This window comes from Periplaneta americana, chromosome 9 (assembly GCF_040183065.1).
Source record: "Periplaneta americana isolate PAMFEO1 chromosome 9, P.americana_PAMFEO1_priV1, whole genome shotgun sequence".
NCBI lineage: Eukaryota > Metazoa > Arthropoda > Insecta > Blattodea > Blattidae > Periplaneta > Periplaneta americana.
Window position 1 is genome coordinate 173,825,733 of NC_091125.1, and position 20,677 is coordinate 173,846,409.

The 20,677-nt window shown below is 33.8% G+C and overlaps 1 long non-coding RNA gene across 1 annotated transcript; it reads right to left on the reverse strand.

Annotated features, from left to right (window-relative positions):
- Positions 1-6,855: 6,855 nt before the first annotated feature.
- Positions 6,856-19,498, reverse strand: LOC138706745 (uncharacterized). Its single transcript, XR_011334068.1, has 3 exons — positions 19,342-19,498; positions 11,357-11,430; positions 6,856-6,945 (listed from the first exon to the last, which is right to left on the reverse strand). It is a non-coding gene; the product is annotated as an uncharacterized lncRNA (long non-coding RNA).
- Between the last annotated feature and the right edge of the window lie 1,179 nt (positions 19,499-20,677).

Consider the following 20,677-nt stretch of genomic DNA (forward strand, 5'->3'; position numbering starts at 1 on the left):
ACAAGGTGACACTTTCTCACTTATAGGGGCCTGGTTTTGAATACCACCCTATCATCTGAGTTCTTGAGCTGGAAAAGTGTCTGAATAAGGGTCAGACGAGTACTTCCGTTCTTCGTTCGCTTTCCTTTCCACTCTGTCAAATTTTCACAGTATTGTAACCACATTGCGTCTAAGTCATCATCATCATCCTTCACGAATTAGGCCTCTGTAGACCTGTTTCGGCCCCATCTAGCAGTCTTCTTAAAGGTCTTCCTGGTCGACGATGTCCTCTAGGTTTATACAGCATCATAATTTTTGGGATTCTTGAATTTTCCATTCTTCTTACATGATGTAGCCAATTTAATTTGTATCTGCTGATTTTTTCTTCTACTGACTCTACTTCTAATTGTTCTAAAATTTCTTCATTCCTTTTTCGGTCTAAAAGAGTATATCCTGCTGTCCTCCTGAAAAATTTCATTTCCGTTGCTTTGATTCTGTTCATGTCTTTTTTCTTTAATGTCCAAATCTCGCTTCCGTATAAAAGGGTGGGTAATGCTAGTGTATTATATATTTTTATTCTTGTAGATTTTTGTACTAATTTAGCTTTTAATGTATTGTTTATTATCCCTAGAATTTGTGTAAATTTGGTAATTTTCTTGTTCACATCTTTTTCATTTTGATATGATATTTCACAACCCACATAATTGAAATGTTGTACTTGTTCGAGGCATTGGTTATTGTGTATTATCTTACTTCTGACTGGGTCTTGTCCTAAAAAATGCCATTACTTTTGATTTTTGTGCTGAAATTTCCATCCCAAAATCTTTTATTATTTTATTTAATGTATATAATCCTCTTTCCAAATTATCCTCTGAATTGGAAATTATGACTTGATCATCGGCATAGAGTAAGGTATTTAATGTTACAGCACTGGTTATTTTGATTCCTGATGTGTAGATTTGGTTCCATTTTAAAATAATTTCATTTATATAAATATTAAATAAAGTTGGTGATTGGACAACCTTGTCGAACTCCATTATTAACTAACTTCCTTTCGGATATACAGTTATTTATTTTGACACTTATTTTGCTGTCTGTGTAGATTTCTATTATATTTTGTAATAGCAAATTTGGAATATTTTTATCTTGTAATATGTCGAATAAAAGGTCTCTTCGGACTTTATCAAATGCTTTCACAAAATCAATAAAAGCTATATGGGTTTCTACATTAAATTCTCTTCGTTTTTCTAACAATAGCGTCTAAGCATGTAGGTTAATTAAATCAAGAATTGCAACAACCGCTCAGATGTCCAATCCAAACTGAAAATAACAGCATCTAACAGCAAATGAATACATCCGTTTTGTCAAAGCCGGTGTTGGTACTTGTGACATTCTTGAATCAAAACTTTCAGTTTCTAGGAATTAGTGCAGAATTGCCTGCAGTCTAAGGTAGGGTTTCTTTCTGTGCTGTGAAATGAATGATTTGGCACCACGCCAGTCATTTTCCGGTCGACGGTCCGGCAGTTTCCGCAAGCGGAAAATACACTTGGTCGACAAGAAGTAGTTCTTCACCTCCCAGCAAGTGGTCGACATTACAAAGACTTCCGCTTTACAAACGGAAGCTAACTCACGAATTTATGGGCGGCATAAAGCAACCTTGTTGTGGAGGCGATCCCACACAGCGTCTGTGTTCAGAGTCTGCTGTGATGTAATTTAATCTCTCTAGAGCTGAGCACTGTGTATGCCTAGGTTATTCCTTCCTCCCAGTTTGTACGACAGACAAATACGTTAGAAGACTTTCACCTCAAGGTACACGATTGGGAATCTATTGAAACTAGAAGTAAAAGTTAATGCCACTCGTGTGGAGATCGGAAGCACATTTCATGTTACACTGCACGGTCGGTATTGCAGGTATCCCTTATACCAGTCACGTCAATTGATGCCCACAGGAATAAGCGCGCGCTTTAGAGCCAAGGTGAGCCTGAGCGCTTTACAGCGGAAAGGAAAGAGACAAACGAAAGAGATGGTATATGCCGCTTGGTCGAGCTATATTCAGGGATGGCCAGCACTGATTCAATAGATAAAGGGAAGAGAACTTATTAAAACTGTATCCATGGTAATTTTTAGATTTGCCTGAGAAGTATAAGTGCATTATAAGAATGTAAGTTTTAATTTTAATGCTCATTTTTCACAAGTTTGATATTTTTTATTCAAAAGAAATGTTTTCTCAACTTTTCGTATAGGAAAGTGAAATTTTCAGGCATAGGCCTATTTATTTAGTACCCTCACAGAATGTTTTCGTAAATCTAATATACCGTATATACGTATTACTGAAGATAGTGTATTGAAAATTGTGAAAATATTCGCATGGAAATTGTTTGTAAGGAAATGAATTAACAAAGCAACTACTGTTACATCATAAGCAAAAGATACGTGCCCATGTGTTGTAAAAATGTCAGCTCTATAGATTCAGCAGATTTCGAGAAAATAATTTAATATTCTGATAATAGGAAGTTGCTCACAAATATCACCTTAAAAGCATAATGCGATAAGAGTTTTGTTATGTAATATTAGTTACACTTAAAACAGATACAGTACCTAGGTAACTTTGCTTTGTACTGTAATATTGTTTTGATTAGTTTATTGATTACTTTTATAAGACTAAAGATACCATCAATATAAATTCCAACTTATCATGTCATACTCAATCTCTTTCTTCAGAATATCACTTTCTTTATGAATGATGTGTTTCATCCACTTAATACAGTATAATATTATACTACTATGGAATTTAAGTGAATATTCCTTCTTAACTCTCTATTATGTTATTAAGATTTAAAACACAAGTGCGATATTAAGAAATCAGTGTTAGTACTTTTGTTTTACAGACAATATAGATAATATTAAACAGAAAGAAGCCATATAAAAATAGCGACATAAAATTTCACGTTCCTTTTGAAGTTTGTGCACCACTGTTTTCTTAATCCAACAGGTTGCTTATTCATTACACAACCCTTCCTCTTTCCATACTTAGCGCTTGATGCCCGCGCACGACGTCAAGGTCAGAAAATGCGTTTGCTTTGACATCACTGCCTTATACCAACAAAATTAATATATATTGGTACTTTTCATATTACTCCCAATGGTACACAGAGCAATGTTTTTATCAACAGTAATCTCACTAGAGGTGTTGATTTATCTAGAGAAAATCAAAACTCGAGTGGGATTTAATTGACTATTACACGATTAGAAGAAAGTATGTAGAGATTAGAAGAAATAAAGTACTCTAATACAATAAAATATTAATTGGCTTACTGAAATTATATTTCACTAACGCTAGCTTCACCAAATCGTTTGAACGGAGCCGCCATTTTTAGTTGCCTATCTATGCGGAAAAAAAATGACGATCGCAAAACATGTTTATAGTCCCGTAAATAAATTTGCAGTTTGAAATGTTGGCAAACAAAGAAACAAATGCTAAGGAAATGATAAAAACAAATTCTAGGAATCTTACAATTCATTTTTTTTCCAGATAAATCAGTTCAAGATTATAAATTTATTTTAAAGTTTTCAATCATATAATTTATCATTTTTTTTTGCAAAATTATTATTTGCTAATACATCTTACAGATGAAAATTTATGAACGTTTTCGCCAATAAGGTATCATGTTGTAACATTTTGAATATCTGATGATGCCGTACAGGCGAAAACGTTAATAAATTTTCATCTGTAAGATGTATTAGCAAATAATAATTTTGCAAAAAATGATAAATCATATGATTGAAAACTTTAAAATAAATTTATAATCTAAAATTCTAGGAAAGTGATAAAATTGTAGCGATAAACATCCATGATTGGTTGAAACACACCCTTTCGTACCGTTTTATCGGTCAAAAGTAGTATGACGTAGTAAAAATGTAATAGTCACTTTAAAAACACACACGCACGCACGCACACACACACACGCGCATACACACACGCACGCGCACGCACGCACGCACACGCACGCGCATACACGCACGCACGCACGCACGCTGTTGTGGGAAAGCTCTGGGGTATAGATAGAGTACTTGAATCATTTATTATTTGCAATCTAAATTCTCTCCCATTTGGGAATATTTTCTTCTCCAGATATTTAATGCCTCACGTATGGATATCTTGAATAGCGTTAAGAAAAGGCAACATCCTTCACTCAAACATTTTGATACAATGAAGCCTTTGGATAACTGTTTTCCTTTTTTTGCCTTGGAAAATGGGTTCTGATAAATTATATATTTAACCACAATATGCATGTCATCTAGTTTTATTATTTAATGGAAAACGAATTGGATATTGAGTGAACATTTTGTTTAATTTTTATTTTCTCAGTGTATTATTTTTTTTTTCGTCTTTATGATGGAACATAACTTCCGATGGTACTAAAATTGTATCCTTTTTAATTTCACGAGAATACAGATGTTAATTTTAATACTCATTCTTCATAAATTTACATATTTTGGCCCTCGTGTGATTGTGAAAGGAGCTTGTTATTATCTATCATCCGACAGATGACACGGTCCTACCCAAAAACCTATGTCTCAACCAGAGTTGAGTCTATGGAAGTAAAGTTGTGGATTTTTATGGCACTTGAAACAATCATATTCCTAGTAGAGGCATCCAGAATTATTCGTCCCACTCACCGTGTAGACCTATATAAATGTTTCTTATATAAGGCGGGTGCTCCTGTTATGGCCATGTTCCTGATATGGCCACCCCCCTATTGTGAGTTAATTAACCAAAAAATCCGCTAAATTGCAGCAGCATCCAGTGAAAGGGCATCCTGGTATGTCACTTGGTCGTTTTCCATCCAGTCAGGTTGAGCAATATGGCGTCAGTTGCCTGTTTTGCGGTTTTCATGTGACCTCTTCTTATTTTTCTCTGGTAAGTCTCCTTTGTTTTATGCATGTTTTTTCAAAGACTTGTTTCATGAAAACCATCGTACTCCATTCAGTTTTTAATGATCTGTTGATTGGTGTTGTAGTTGATGGCGTATCTTTTACGAATTTTTCATAATCAAACGATTTTCGTGAAAGCTTACCTGCTCCTGATATGGCCATATCAAGTTCATTCCACTTTTATTTTTCATCTGACAAATTCACATGCCTTATAGCTGGGATTAAGCAAAAATTTTGTATTTTAAGAAAAACAACTTCATTTTTTATGGAAAAACCTGTTTTGAGCACACTTTTGAATTATAAAAAAAAAGATTATTAAGTGTCATGTTAATTCATTTTACACCAAAATTATTTAATTTTAGCACAACTACGCTATCAACCTGAAAACAATCACGATTTGTAGAACATGGAGCAAGGGTGGCCATATCATGTGCACATGTTCCTGATATGGCCGCTAGGTAGACTTTTGGAATTTGGGACTTTTTGGACAATTAAAGCTATTTTTATGGGGAAAGGAAATTGTTTTAAGAAAGTCCATTAGACTGAGAACGAGTAAGAAAAAAGTGGTATATATATTTTTTTCAAAATGGCGGCTAGAAAAATTCTCAAACCTTAGCATGGCCATATCAGGGACACCTACGTTAAATGGCATAAATTAACAACTGATGGTAATTCTTTTGTCAACCTACCCTGAAAACGGCGATATCGTTCACAGGAGCCCCGTTAGAGGTGGTGTGGTAGTTCTCATGAACTATCTTCCTCATCACCACGTGTGGTATCCTCATAGCCTCGAGGTCATTTGTACCGGCGTACACACTGTACAAGATCTGGGACTGCCTAGGAAAGACAAACAGTAACATAAAACATCAATCTACGCATACAGAAATATATCAAATTATTACAAACTATGTAATCTTTATAAAACAAATATATGTACAGGGTGTACCATAAAATGAGGGAAGTTCCTCAGGAATAGATTCGGTGTCTGAAACATCGAAGTCCTTAATGTGAGATGTTGAGCACCACATCATAGGCCTATCCAAGAGCCAGATTTTGCAATATCACGATTACACGTGTTCCTTTCCAAACCAGCCCTAAATTCATAGCAGAGCAGGGTATCGAACGCGTGTCCATGCGATCCACGGCCAGCGAAGCTAAATACTAGCACTAGACCGAGGAGGCGGTTAATATAAAGTTTATTATAATATATATATATATATATATATATATATATATATATATACAAAATACTTTCTGAAAAGGCCCTAATACATGATCGCTGTTATTGTCAACAAACTAAAAAAAAAAAGGCTAACCACTTGGTGTGGCAACGAGATTTTTGTTTTCACACAGGGTGTTTCAGTACTTGCTTACTGGCTTTTAAGGAACCCGGAAATTCATTGCCGCCCTCACATAAGCCCGCCATTGGTCCCTATCCTGAGCACGATTAATCCATTCTCTATCATTATATCCCACCTCCCTCAAATCCATTTTAATATTATCTTCCCATCTACGTCTCGGCTTCCCCAAAGGTCTTTTTCCCTCTGGCCTCCCAACTAACACTCTATATGCATTTCTGTATTCGCCCATAAGTGCTACATGCCCTACCCATCTCAAACGTTTGGATTTAATGTTCCTAATTATGTCAGGTGAAGAATACAATGCGTGCAGTTCTACGTTGTGTAACTTTCTCCATTCTCCTGTAACTTCATCCCTCTTACCCCCAAATATTTTCCTAAGCACCTTATTCTCGAACATCCTTAACCTCTGTTCCTCTCTCAAAATGATAGTCTAAAGAACAGCCGGTAGTATAACTGTTGATATACTAAAAGCATCTCGAAAATAAAATAAACGATAAATTAAAAGTTGAAACAGTTGTTAAGAATTGCGTAGGTTTGAAATGCGTGCCCCTAATCACTTATCATTAGTATGTGTTCAGACTTACTGCGCGCAATGTGCCGCTGTCAGAATGTAGTTCCTATTAAGAATGGATGCCCCACAATAATGCGATCCAGCCACACGAATCGACACCTGTGAATGAAAACACACAAAGTGACTGCTGCAATAGAGAAGACTCTGTATAAAGGAACACTATGTTAGGGATTTATTTGCACAATTATATTATCTTGTAATTTAAGTAGCAGAATATACAGGGTGCTTTAACTTGAAATTTGAACTCAACACTGAAATTCAAAATTACTGTACTAGAAAAAAAAAACATAAAACTCATAACACCAAATTCAACTAAATATGGCATTATGTTAATATTATATACTGGTTCAAAATGTCAACTGCTCATCAATAAAAATAAAACAATATCAAAATTATCTCAGCTTAAAAAGAAAGTTAAAGAATATGTAGGCTATATTGAGTACTAGATTTGACGAGTTCTTACTAATTAAACTTTAATACATTTAGTAAGAATGTATCGACTAAATTTAGGTTTATGCTTGCCAAGTTCCCATTAAGTTAAGTAGATGTACATGAATTTGTATAAGAAGTATTTATACTAGACTTGGGTACATAATCACATATGATACTGAATTAGGAAACAAAACATATTTATGTATACTGTCCTAAGTAGGGCAATAATTCATTAAGAGCTATTTGAATATTGTAAATTTTATTTCAACTCAACAATAGGATTTTATTCTTCCAACAATAATTCCTTTCTACAATTCGCCTTAAACGCTCTCGTCAACAATTGGATTTTCACTCAACACAGTATTCGTTATAGCACTCCACCGACGACAATGACAATTTACTTGGACTATTACGAACAACAATGAACTGTTAATCATAACTAATATTTACAAAGCACTATTTACAAATCAGAACTATCAGTTCTCAGTTCACAGTTCTTCTAGCTCAGCAGCGTTGCCAACCGTGGCCGAATTCGGCTAAACGTAGCTTAATTTTTAGTCATGTAGCTTGTAGCAGAATGATCGTAGCCGAATGTCAAAATGTAGCCGAATTGAGATTCGATGGAGCGACCATCTGTGAATACTTACATTTTATGTGTAAATACTTTCTTTTAACAAATTTATTTTGTCATACTAATACCCACCAGAATTTCCTCACTTCGTCATTAAAATTACGAAAACATACCGGTATACCTTATTTTATTTCAAGGAGTGCAGGTTGGTGGTTCCTTTGAACACCCACTTACAGATTTATAGCTTCCTACATAATCACCTCTGACAATTCCATCCTGTCCCCTCGTCCCAACATTGCACAGTTGCCACAATCCTGGTGACCCTCGACGGGATTCTTGGAATTCGGAAAAGACGCGGCAACTCTGCCGCCACGTGGATTAGACGGGAGTCTGTCAATTCTTCTGAACAAGGTTTGTGATTGGTTACTGACAGGAGAAGACAAGATTTCCGTCACAGTAAGGAAGACATTTATTTATGACAACCAATTAGTAGGGGGCAGTAGAAGGTCTGTCGGCAAAGTCCTTTCTACGAAACTGCACTCCATGAAAAAAAATACAATAGAAACTTTGTGTCACAGACTGAATTCTGAACAATGCGACCCGCATTTATGGCAAGGATAGCAGTGCTATTTTCAGTTTTATTCTCCTATTATGTGAATAGCGCCTATTACCTAACTCACAATTTCTATACTCGTGAATTTGCAGACACCCGTCAGGCGGTTTATTAGGGGTCGCCTACCTAACAAAAGTAAACCTGACAGTTCCTCTGTTTGTGAACTTCCCGGCACACAACAGAGTTTTTATTAGGGGTCGCCTACTCCGCAAAATTAACCGTACTCCGACTTCAAATAAAAAGAAACTTAAACCTCTTAGATTTAAAAAACTGACCTTCCCACGCATATCTATCCCATTGTCCACTTGCTGCGACACTTTGTCCAAAACACAGTGTCCATGTGTTTAAAAATATTTGTCTACGTATTTATAGGTACATATTTACAGTTAAAATTTTAGCTGGTGTTATCAGAAGGATCGACTAGATTTCATTAGGTGAGATACTTTCCCTTTTTTATATTGGTGCATGGTTTGTAGATTGGGTTGAGCAACTCTTTACCAAACCTATAGAAGTGTGTTGATGCTTAGGCCTATGTATTGATTTTTCGGTTTGTAAGAAATAATAATGATTATTATAAATATTAACATTAATAACCCCATTAATAATAATAATAATAATAATAATAATAATAATAATAATAATAATAATAATTGTATTCGTAGCTCTTTGGAATTATTTTTATTAAATTAGTATAATGGGCAATGAAACAATCGTTAAACGCAGCACATTGAACAACACATACGCAAATTCTTCAAGTTTTGAGCGTAGCTTAATTTCAGTCTTTGTAGCTGAATTTCGGGATGTTTGTAGCCGAATCGCTCGTGTTCAGGTTGGCAACGCTGTAGCTCAGTCACTCGAGTTCACAGTATCTCGAACCACAGACCTTCAGAGACAGTTCACTGTACTCGAACTCAGGTCCCTCCAACTGCGGTCCACTGCACTCGAACTCAGGCCTTCGGATGCTGACACAGTTGTGGACGCACACTCGAGTCGAACTGGCTTGCTTGCTCTGGCTTACTCACTGAATGGCTGAATAAACTGAAAACTGCTCAAGTTCGCTCGCGTTTCTTCTTTTATAGCTAAACTATCGTTGCGAGAAAGTACGAGTTCTGGATAGTTCGCGATATTTCGACGCGTGTCTCCATTCTCGAATCATCTCGCACGCTGCTGCTCCCCTCCTTCACCGCGCGTAGCCATGCCCCAGGAGGCAGATGCGCGCGCACCCCGCCCAACACAAGGCCGACTTAGCCTCTCCTCCGTTGATCGTGAGATCGAATCTCACGTGGGCGTCACAATATAAATAAATAAATACATGAATGAATAAATGAATAAATAAATAAATACATGAATGAATGAATAAATAAATAAATAAATACATGAATGAATGAATAAATAAATAAATACATGAATGAATGAATAAATGAATAAATACATGAATGAATGAATACATGAATGAATGAATAAATAAATAAATACATGAATGAATAAATGAATAAATAAATAAATACATGAATGAATGAATAAATAAATACATGAATGAATGAATGTATAAATAAATACATGAATGAATGAATAAATAAATACATGAATGAATGAATACATGAATGAATGAATAAATAAATAAATACATGAATGAATAAATAAATAAATACATGAATGAATGAATACATGAATGAATGAATAAATAAATAAATACATGAATGAATAAATGAATAAATAAATAAATACATGAATGAATGAATAAATAAATAAATACATGAATGAATGAATAAATAAATAAATACATGAATGAATGAATGAATGAATAAATAAATAGATACATGAATGAATGAATGAATAAATGAATGAATCAATCAATAGATGAATTAATGAATGAATGAGTGAATGCATGAATGAATGAATCAATCAATCAATGATTAAATGAATGAATGAATTAATTAATTAATGACTGAATGAATAAATTAATGAATGAATGAATCAATCAATAAATGAATGAATAAATGAATGAATCAATCAATCAATGAATAAATGAACAAATGAATGAATGAATAAATGAATAAATGAATGAATGAATAAATGAACGAATGAATGAATAAATGAACGAATCAATCAATCAATAAATGAATAAATGAATGAATCAATGAATGAATAAATCAATGAATCAATAAATGAATGAATGAATGAATGAATGAATGAATAAATAAATCAATAAATCATTCTGTATGCTGAGAGGTGGTAGCATTAATCAAAACAAGAAAAAGACTCCAGTAAACATGGGTCCAAAACTTAATATCTTCCGACATGTAAATACTTGTTCATCAACAACATAGCAGACGCTCAATGTGATTTCCATACATTACAACGCATCCTTCCGCCCTAAATGTTAGGAATCACACTCTGCTACCCTTCGTTTACTGCATTTCCGATATAATACTGTACACCCAATAAGAAACAAAAAAAAACTCACATTAGACGTTATACTGTTCTTGTAATATCATTTTCAAAGCCCTTGTTCCATACAAAATGTAATTTTAGGCCCCATTGGTTATTTTACGATGTTGTATCAACTGCCATGTTTGTTTAGCATCTGAGTGAGTTGAAATGAGTCCAGGGTCAGCGCCGAAAGTTGCACAGCATTTGCTCTTAATCGCTTGAGGGAAAAACGTCAACCAGGTAACTTGTCCCAACCGGGATTTGAACCCGGGCCCGCTCGTTTTATGGTGAGGCGTGCTAACAGTTACTCCACAGCGGTGGACATTAGGGCCCATGACTATTAGAGTTTTTGTTTTCTTGTTTTGAATCTCTCAAAATATACTGCAGAATGTTTTTAACACCCTGTATATTCAGTTTCAGCGCCTCATTACGGTCCCTGTATACGTAATAATGGTACACACCTGATATGGAACTTTCTCTATAGCTACATCTTCTCCACCTACGATTCTTGGATCGGAGACCTTTCCATTCACAACTGAAACAAAAAACGAAGTAAGTTTGGTTTGATCATTACGTACTTACAGGTACCAGTGGACACAATATAATGATTGTAACATAGCATCAAGCACAGCATTTAGAAACAAAAATATGCGACAAGATGCATTTGCCATCATTCTGTACAACAACGGTTACATAAGCCGTGGTACGGGAGAGTCAACAGAAAGTTCAGCGTACCACGCGCTGCCAAGGTTGATATTTTCCACAAGACAATGAAATCGATTTACTCTCGTGTTGCGGAACACCAGTACCTAAACCAGAGTATGTAGGGAAAATATAATTTTGAATTGTAGGCTTACTGTTATTAATGTGTTGGTTGTGAAGAGTAACAAATGAGTGACTGTGAACTTTATTGCTGGTAGTGTACTGGTTGTCAAGGAGACTGTCAATTGAACTGGTTAATATTCAATTAAAACGTTCGATTTTCTGCTAGGCTAAAGATAAAGTTATCGTTTGGGTTGTTATGGGAACGAAATAAAGAGTAGATTAGAAAATAGTCATGTATAGGCTAAATATGAATAGACTAACTTAATCTTTCCATCTAATATATAAAAAAATACGGGGCATAATTTCAGGTATGTATTTCCCACATGTAGACAATCAAAATAGTTCATTACAACATGTGTCCGGAAATGCTTCATTTCCGAGTTATGGCCTTCATAACATTGAAATTCACCGGAACGTTTTTCTTTCCGCAGGTCGTTGTCATTACAGAAGGTGTTCAAAATGTCCACCTCCTGCTTGAATACAGACCTCACATCGATGTCTCATTGACCTGCGAACACGATCCCAAACTCCAGGAGTATTGCGTATGTCCTCAGAACATGCCACAATTCGATTCCGAAGGGATTCCAAATCAGGCACCGGAGACGAATAAACCAATGATTTTAAATGGCCCCACAAGTAGAAATCGAGAGGGTTCAGATCAGGTGAGCGTGGAGGCCAAGCAATTGGGCCACCTCTACCTATCCATCGCATCGATCAGGAAACCTTCGATCCAAGTACCGGCGAGCCGTACGACTGAAGTGTGCAGGAGCGCCATCATGCAAGAAGTGAATGTGTTGACGATTGATCAGTGGAGTGTCTTCTAAAACATGAGGTATGGTGTTTTCCAGGAAGTTTGTGTACGCCTGCCCCGTAAGTCTGTTTACAAGTACATGGGGTCCAACTAATCGATCACCAATGATACCGGCTCACATGTTGAGGGAGAACCGCACCTGGTGATGAGATAGAACAGTTGCATACGCCCATACATGCTGATTGTGGAAATTTGTTATGCCATCTCGTGTGAACTGTGCTTCATCTGTAAATAATACTAAGGCAGGAAAGTTCGGATTTACACCACACTGCTGCAAGAACCACTGACAGAACCTAACTCGTGCAGGGTAATCTGCCTGTACACGTTGCAAATGATAAGGATACAATTGATACTCTTTCAACAATCTCCAGACAGTCGTATGAGGAACATTGACTTGCAACGCTACCCTTCGTGTGCTGATAGAAGGAGTCATGTTCACAGCCTCCAGAATCTCCTCCTGTACTTCTGGAGTTGCAGATCTTGGTCGTCCCCTTCCCAGACCAGGAGAGTTAAATTTTCCATACTCGCACAGACGGTAATGGAGACGTACAAATGTCTTCCGATCTGGACATTGTCGCTGTGGGTACCTCTCCTGGTACAAACGACGAGCCAGCGCAGCATTGCCGTCCGCCTTACCGTACATGAAGTGTATCTCTGCCAGCTCTTGATTTGAAGACATGTCGCACAGTCTAACGCCTACACAACACTGAATGTAACCTTCGCCTCGGAATGAACTGTCAGAGTGCCCTCTTAATGTCGCCTTTGACGGCAACGACCTGCGGAAAGAAAAACGTTCCGGTGAATTTCAATGTTGTGAAGGCCATAACTCGGAAATAAAGCATTTCCGGACACATGTTGTAATGAACTATTTTGATTGTCTACATGTGGGAAATACATACCTGAAATTATGCCCCGTATTTTTGAAACACTCTGTATATTCGGACATTGTTTCCAGAGACTTTATCTGTATTGTTGCCTCGTTCAATTATTAGGCAGCGGCATTCCTTTTAAGATTTGTAGGTCTTTATTGCATGTACCGATAATAAAATGAAAATGCGACGTTGTCACGTCTTGTTTGTTGCTGCTATATATTAATATAACATGGATATGGGCTAGGCTTAATTGCTCAAAGCATGAGTTAATTTGAAGATTATTTATATTATTTAGATTATTTATTTTAAATTAATTATTTAAAGAAATAATTAAATGTTTCTCCATAAGGAAATCCGGAAAGTTTGACTTTTTGTAATAATTGTTTTATTGTTAAGGATTGGCCCTTATTGTCAGAACTATATATTTCACGGCGAATGTAATCACACGTAAAACCACGTACTTTATTAAATTTTGTGACTTTGCGTCCACCTTTTTAGGTGTCTTAGGACCCTATTTTACAATTTTATTTACAGTATTTCTATTTAATTTAAGAATTTTAGATGTCTCCGAAATTTTTCCTCGACCTAAATTGTTTTTCAGAACATACGTGTGAGCATTGCACACAAACGTTTGACACTGCTTACATAATTTTGGTCTAGCTTTTGAATTTGAATTGTTGTTTAACTCTGATATATAATAATTATTATTATTATTATTATTATTATTATTATTATTATTATTATTATTATTACCATCGTCGTTATTGACGTTCATGGGTATCGGTCCCGACACTTCACTCGCTTCCCACGGCCTCCACATTTCTATTATACACTGAACTGTAATATAATTAATTTTCACTGTGAACTAGAACAAGACACACTGCTAAAATTTGCAACTCCGCTTGGAGTATTGAAGCGGCCTTCAAAAGACTTGACGACGACAATGGACAGCGACATAATTAAAATTATTGAAACTACAAAGCTTCCGTCCTCTTTGACACCACTAGCCTACTAATTGAACGTGGCTACTATAATAACACTTAGTTTAGCACTGGTTTAATTAATTCAATAATTAGCTCATCTCATAGTATATTTTTTACACATTGTAGGATTGTATTAATTTCTTTGTATATAGAGTAATGAGTTATTTATTTATTTGCTTATTTATTTATTTTATGATTTACTAATTCAATAATTTGCCTATTTATTTATTTAATTATTTATTAATTTATTTCCTGATTTATTAATTAATTAATTAGCCTATTTATTTATCTATTTATTTGTTGATTTACTAATTAATTAATTTACCTATTTATTTGCTGATTTACTAATTAATTAATTTGCCTATTTATTTATTTATTTATTTGTTGATTTACTAATTAATTAATTATCCTATTTATTTATTTATTTGCTGATTTACTAATTAATTAATTTGCCTATTTATTTATTTATTTGTTGATTTACTAATTAATTAATTTACCTATTTATTTATTTATTTGCTGATTTACTAATTAATTAATTTGCCTATTTATTTATTTATTTATTGATTTAGTAATTAATTAATTAACCTATTTATTTATTTGCTGATTTACTAATTAATTAATTTGCCTATTTATTTATTTATTTGCTGATTTACTAATTAATTAATTTGCCTATTTATTTATTTATTTATTGATTTAGTAATTAATTAATTAACCTATTTATTTATTTGCTGATTTACTAATTAATTAATTTGCCTATTTATTTATTTATTTGCTGATTTACTAATTAATTAATTTACCTATTTATTTATTTATTTGCTGCTTTTCTAATTAATTAATTTACCTATTTATTTATTTGCTGATTTACTAATTAATTAATTTGCGAATTTATTTATTTATTTATTTGCTAATTTACTAATTAATTAATTTACATATTTATTTAAATACATATTTATTTGCTGATTTATTAATTAATTAATTTGCTTATTTATTTATTTAATTATTTATTTATTTTGTGATTTATTTATTTGCTGATTTGCTAATTAATTAATTTGCCTATTTATTTAATTAAGTTTATTAACTTAATTTATTTATTTATTTTGTGATTTATTTATTTGCTGATTTGCTAATTAATTAACTTGTCTATTTGTTTATTTTTGTTTACTAACTTAATTAATTCATTTATTTACTAATTTATTTGCTTTTTTGCTTATTTATTTATTTATTTATTTATTTATTTATTTATTTATTTATTTATTTATTTATTTATTTATTTACTTATTTATTTATTTATTTCCTGATTTGTAATTAATTTATTGGCTTATTTATTTAATTTTTATTTTCGGATTTATTTATTTATTTACTCATTCATTCATTCAATCATTTATTTATTTATTTGTTTATTTGTTTATTTATTTATTTATTTTCTGATTTATTTATTTGCTGATTTATTTATTCATTCAATCGTTTGTTATTTATTTATCGATTTATGTAGAACTTCTAACTGAGGCGCTGGCTGATATGTACAGTGTTATAAAAAAGATTTGTCACACAGATACGTACTTTATAAATCCCAGAAAGGAGACAGTGCGTATGATCGGACATACAGTACAAGGAAACAAAACTAATTGTATTACTTCAACAACTAGTCCTTCTCTTATGAACCAGGGCGCTTGTCCTTTGATCATGCGCACTGCCTCCTTTCTGGGACTTATAAAGTACTTATCTGTGCAACAAAACTTTTTTCTAATTGTTTGTATAGCCTACGTCTGAAGTCTAATTAGTGGAACATGTATCTGTGCAGCGATATATGCAATGGAGGGAGAAAGAAACTGCCCACCCTACCCCATTATCTCCTGTCCTAGCTACTGCTACTACTTATCTACTTGTTTATTTTTTTCATTTATTTATTTATCTACTTATTTATTTTTATTTAATTATGCATTTATTTATCTATCTATTTATTAATTCAATCATTCATTCATTTATCCATTTAATTATTCACTCATTAATTTTTATTGCCTTAAGCTAGCTACACAAGTTCTTCACGGTGATTCAGGTTAGAATTTCACGTATTTGAAGTTACATCCATATAGTATGGTAGACAGTTAATTGTAGTTTAAATGCCGAATTGAACTCCTTGCTCGTAACGCAGGTAGGCACACTGTGATGTAGTGGGACGCACAGTAAATCAGCAGGTGTTCTAAGGCGTTGACCACACAAACAGTCAATTTACAAGCAATATTCTCAGTAAATTCAGCTTCTGTTTACCAGGGCATTAATTAACCCCCAGTTTCAAAACACTAACTGGATTACGGGGCAACTTGCGCTCGCCCTCCTTGGCAATTTGCAGGAGGCCATTGATAACAATTGTGCTCTGGAATAATGTGTCAGGGGTGGGGGTTACTGCCTCTCCACTTATAACATGATTTATTGAGCTATAAACAGAAGCAGATATTCCAGTTTGTAGAAACAAACCGTAAGGTCAAGAGTTCAATCGAGGGTTCAGGCAAAGGAGCTTATCACAGGTGATACCACGAGGGTGTCAGAGACTAATGATAAATTGTACAGCTGCGAGAGGAGCCCAGAATGGCTTTCTTGAGGACTATTTCACAAAAAGGATAGGAACACCAGTAAAACTCATAAAATGCACTTAACAAAAATATTAGTTACATTAATTTTAAAGGCATATTGGTTCCGTTAAGTACAATGTTAATTGATAAAAGAGTTCTATTCAGTCAATACTTAACATAAGTTAAGTATTGACTGAATAGAACTCTTTTATCAATTACATTATTTTACAGAGGTGTAGGCGTATATATCTGTCTACTTTCTACACTACTTTGTTTTAATAATAATAATAATAATAATAATAATAATAATAATAATAATAATAATAATAATAATAATAATCTGTAATAATTAGTGTATCAATCTTTGCATCTGTAACAGTTGTGCAGTATGATTATTCGTTTTATTATATTTTCTGTGACGTTATCTCTGTACTAATATTGTTATTAATCTACTGCTATATCAATAATATTTTGTAAAACGTTTCTACATTGTCGCAGTATATAGGCGGAACACTATGTATGGATCTATCATATTATGTGGTAAATCAAACAATGAATAATTATTAATTAGCAATAATAACTGTATATCGAAGTTTTTCATACTATTTTATTTATAACTTCATGTTCCTGTTTTGGTACGTTCCATTGACTGTTCCATTAAACGTTTGTCATAAACGCAGAAAATAAAGCCTTATTTTTACCGTGTGAGCAAAACATATGTGTATCTTGTCTGTCGCCTTCCATACAAGATAAGACTTGTCGGTGAGATGACCTTGTACTGAAGTTCTATTTATTACGAGCGTATCACGACCTATCTTATCTCACTCGAGGATGCGACATTCGACCGAGTTCAAGCGAGCGATTTAACTCCAATGCAGCACTCTGATTAGGGCATTACAAGAAGCCTGTGGTAGACAAGTCCTACCATACTGAACTATTGCAAGATGGGTGGTAGCGAGGCATTCGCTTTCAATCAAGAGTTGACATCCGAAGAGCTTTAGATCGATCAGTGAGAGAGATATCCAGAAATGATGCTGCAGATGGAGTCCACCGTCTTTTAAGAATTTCGCAACATATTGTTGACATGCCAACAGACTATATTTGAAGTATGTAATGCCAAAAGTAATCTAAATAAATTTAGTGTGAAACAGTAACTATGTTGGCGTTAATTTTCGAATGCCCCAGTATATTACTTCAATGTAAAATTTTTTTCTGTCCGTTTTCACAAGGAATGTGACATCAGAGACTGTCGGAATTTAGTAGCGTTCAAATGCAAACTTATTAAGCATTTTCTTACTGCGTAGAGTAGGTTTAATTTTTACTTAGTTAATAAAAGAAATGCTTCTCTCTTCTTAACTTTTACAATAAACTGTCTAGCTTTTATTAATCAGTTAATCTTTTAGTACTTTGATTTTTATTGTATTTGTACATTTAATATTAATTGTAATTGTATTCTTAATATTGTAGTTGTAATCCCCTGGCAGAGGGGAAGAGAAGGCCTGATGGCCTTATCTCTACCTGGTTAAACAAATAAATAAATAAATATGTCTTCTGTCAAGATTTCAAAAATGTTTGTATCATCACAACAATTTGTCTAATGGGGAATGAAAGAAGTTGGTCTTACTTTTGATAGTAAGTTTAAACTAGAACAAACATATTAAAGAGTTATCCAGTAAGTTACCAAACAACTATACGTTCTTGAAGCTTGTACAAAATATGTCGGTTAAAATGTATATGCAATATTCCGTTATCATTTAAATTATATTTGATTCTGGAAAAATTGTACCCGCTTTAATGAAATTTTATATGAGAAAAGAAGGTTGTTAGAATTTCAGAAGTAGCACACTGTAAGCCATTGTTTATTAGAATGCATTCCATCTTTGTACATTTATGGTGCTTGTTATATGATACAAGAAATTAATTTCCGATTCCTTACATAAAGATTACCACGGGCACGCTACCAGACATCATGTTCAATTTCCATTCATGAAGCCTAAAAAATCTATTATTCTTAAAACAAAGTATACAACTTTATAACATATTGTCTGATGGTGGTAGCATTTTATATAAATAGGCCTGTGAGAGATTTTAAGATTTTTTACATGCCAAACTCAATAATGCATAGGTATCCATATAAATAGAAAGATAGGAGTACATATACGTTAAAATTGAGAGCATAACATTCTAACGTTTTTAATAATAAAGATATTGCCTGATTTCTGTTTAATTTCTATAAGTACAAGAAATGCATGCTACAAGATCCACTGTTAAATTAACACAAAGCAGCTTTTCTTAACTATGCGTGGTATAACATTTACACGGCACTGTTTAATTTATTTCCAGAAACAAGAGACTGCTGTATCCATGGCGACAGTCATGGCCTACCTTGCAGGGTGACCCAGAGGATGGTCCAGGCGGATGTGTCCATGGCGAGGCCTCGCTCCGCTCTGGCTTTCCGGATAATTTGCAGCTAACTAGCCGCAAGCTTCCTGAGGACCTGGGGTCTACTCCCGAGTTACGTCACACTGCCTTCCGTGCCCCAAGGACTCTGTAAACAGTTTTATGGCCCAAATTGAACCTGAGATCTCTCACCGTGAAGCCCAGCTGGGGGAAAAATTCCAAAAATTACGTAACACGGTGATTCCCAAACATCGAACGAAGCGATTCAAATACTGCAATCGGATCAAACACTTTGCAGCGAACAAAGTGCGGTGTACTCTCTCCAATACATGCAGGATAAATCAGTTTTTGTTTTATTGGGGACAAATAGTCCTAATATGAATGCTTAAATTGCGTTCTGATTCTACAAGTTATCGCCTTTGAGATCACCACTGAGTCTCCCACTGACGTAACAAATTTTGTTTCACTGTTTATTGTAAGTCCTTTCTATGGGTTTACAGAGCGATCCATAAGTAATATCATTAATTTCAAGGGGTTATTCTTTGAGGTAATCCTAACAAAAATTTAATAGAATTTTTCTTGTTTTTGCTTCCTTTTCGAGATAAAAATTATTTTATATGAAACATTTCGTAACATATTTTGGAAAAACTACTGAATTAATTTTTTCTTTCATGTGGTCGTCTTTCTCTTCTGTAATAATAATAATAATAATAATAATAACAATAATAATAATGATTTATTTTAGCTGGCAGAGTTAAGACCGTAAGGCCTTCTCTTCCACTCAACCAGCAAAAAGTGTATATACATATGCATGAACTTATAAAGAATTCAACAATTTGATTTAGATGAGAGTTACATGTATACAAGAGTTATTTACGAATTAAACAACAAAATACTATGAACTATTATTTAAACACTGAAATAAACTGTGTAGAAGAATTAAGCTAAAATACATAGAATGTTAATATATTTCAAATAATATTAGATAATAGAAAGAGATTATTATGAGACAATTTTGAAAATACAGCACTATCAGGATGATGTGTAAAGAAAGAAGTAACAATGTAGTCAGTGATAGTTTAAATCAGTATGATTGGAGTGAAATGCTAATAAGGTTATCTTTTAAGCTGTTCTTAAAGGTGTTTGTTGTCTTGCAGCCCCTAATACTTTGTGACAAGGAATTCCATTGACGCGAGGTGGATACTGTAAAAGATGATGAATAACAAGATGTTTTATGAAGAGGTATACTTAGCGTGCCACAGATAAATGATCTGGTATTTACGTCATGGTTAGAGTATAGATAAGAGAAACGAGAAGAAAG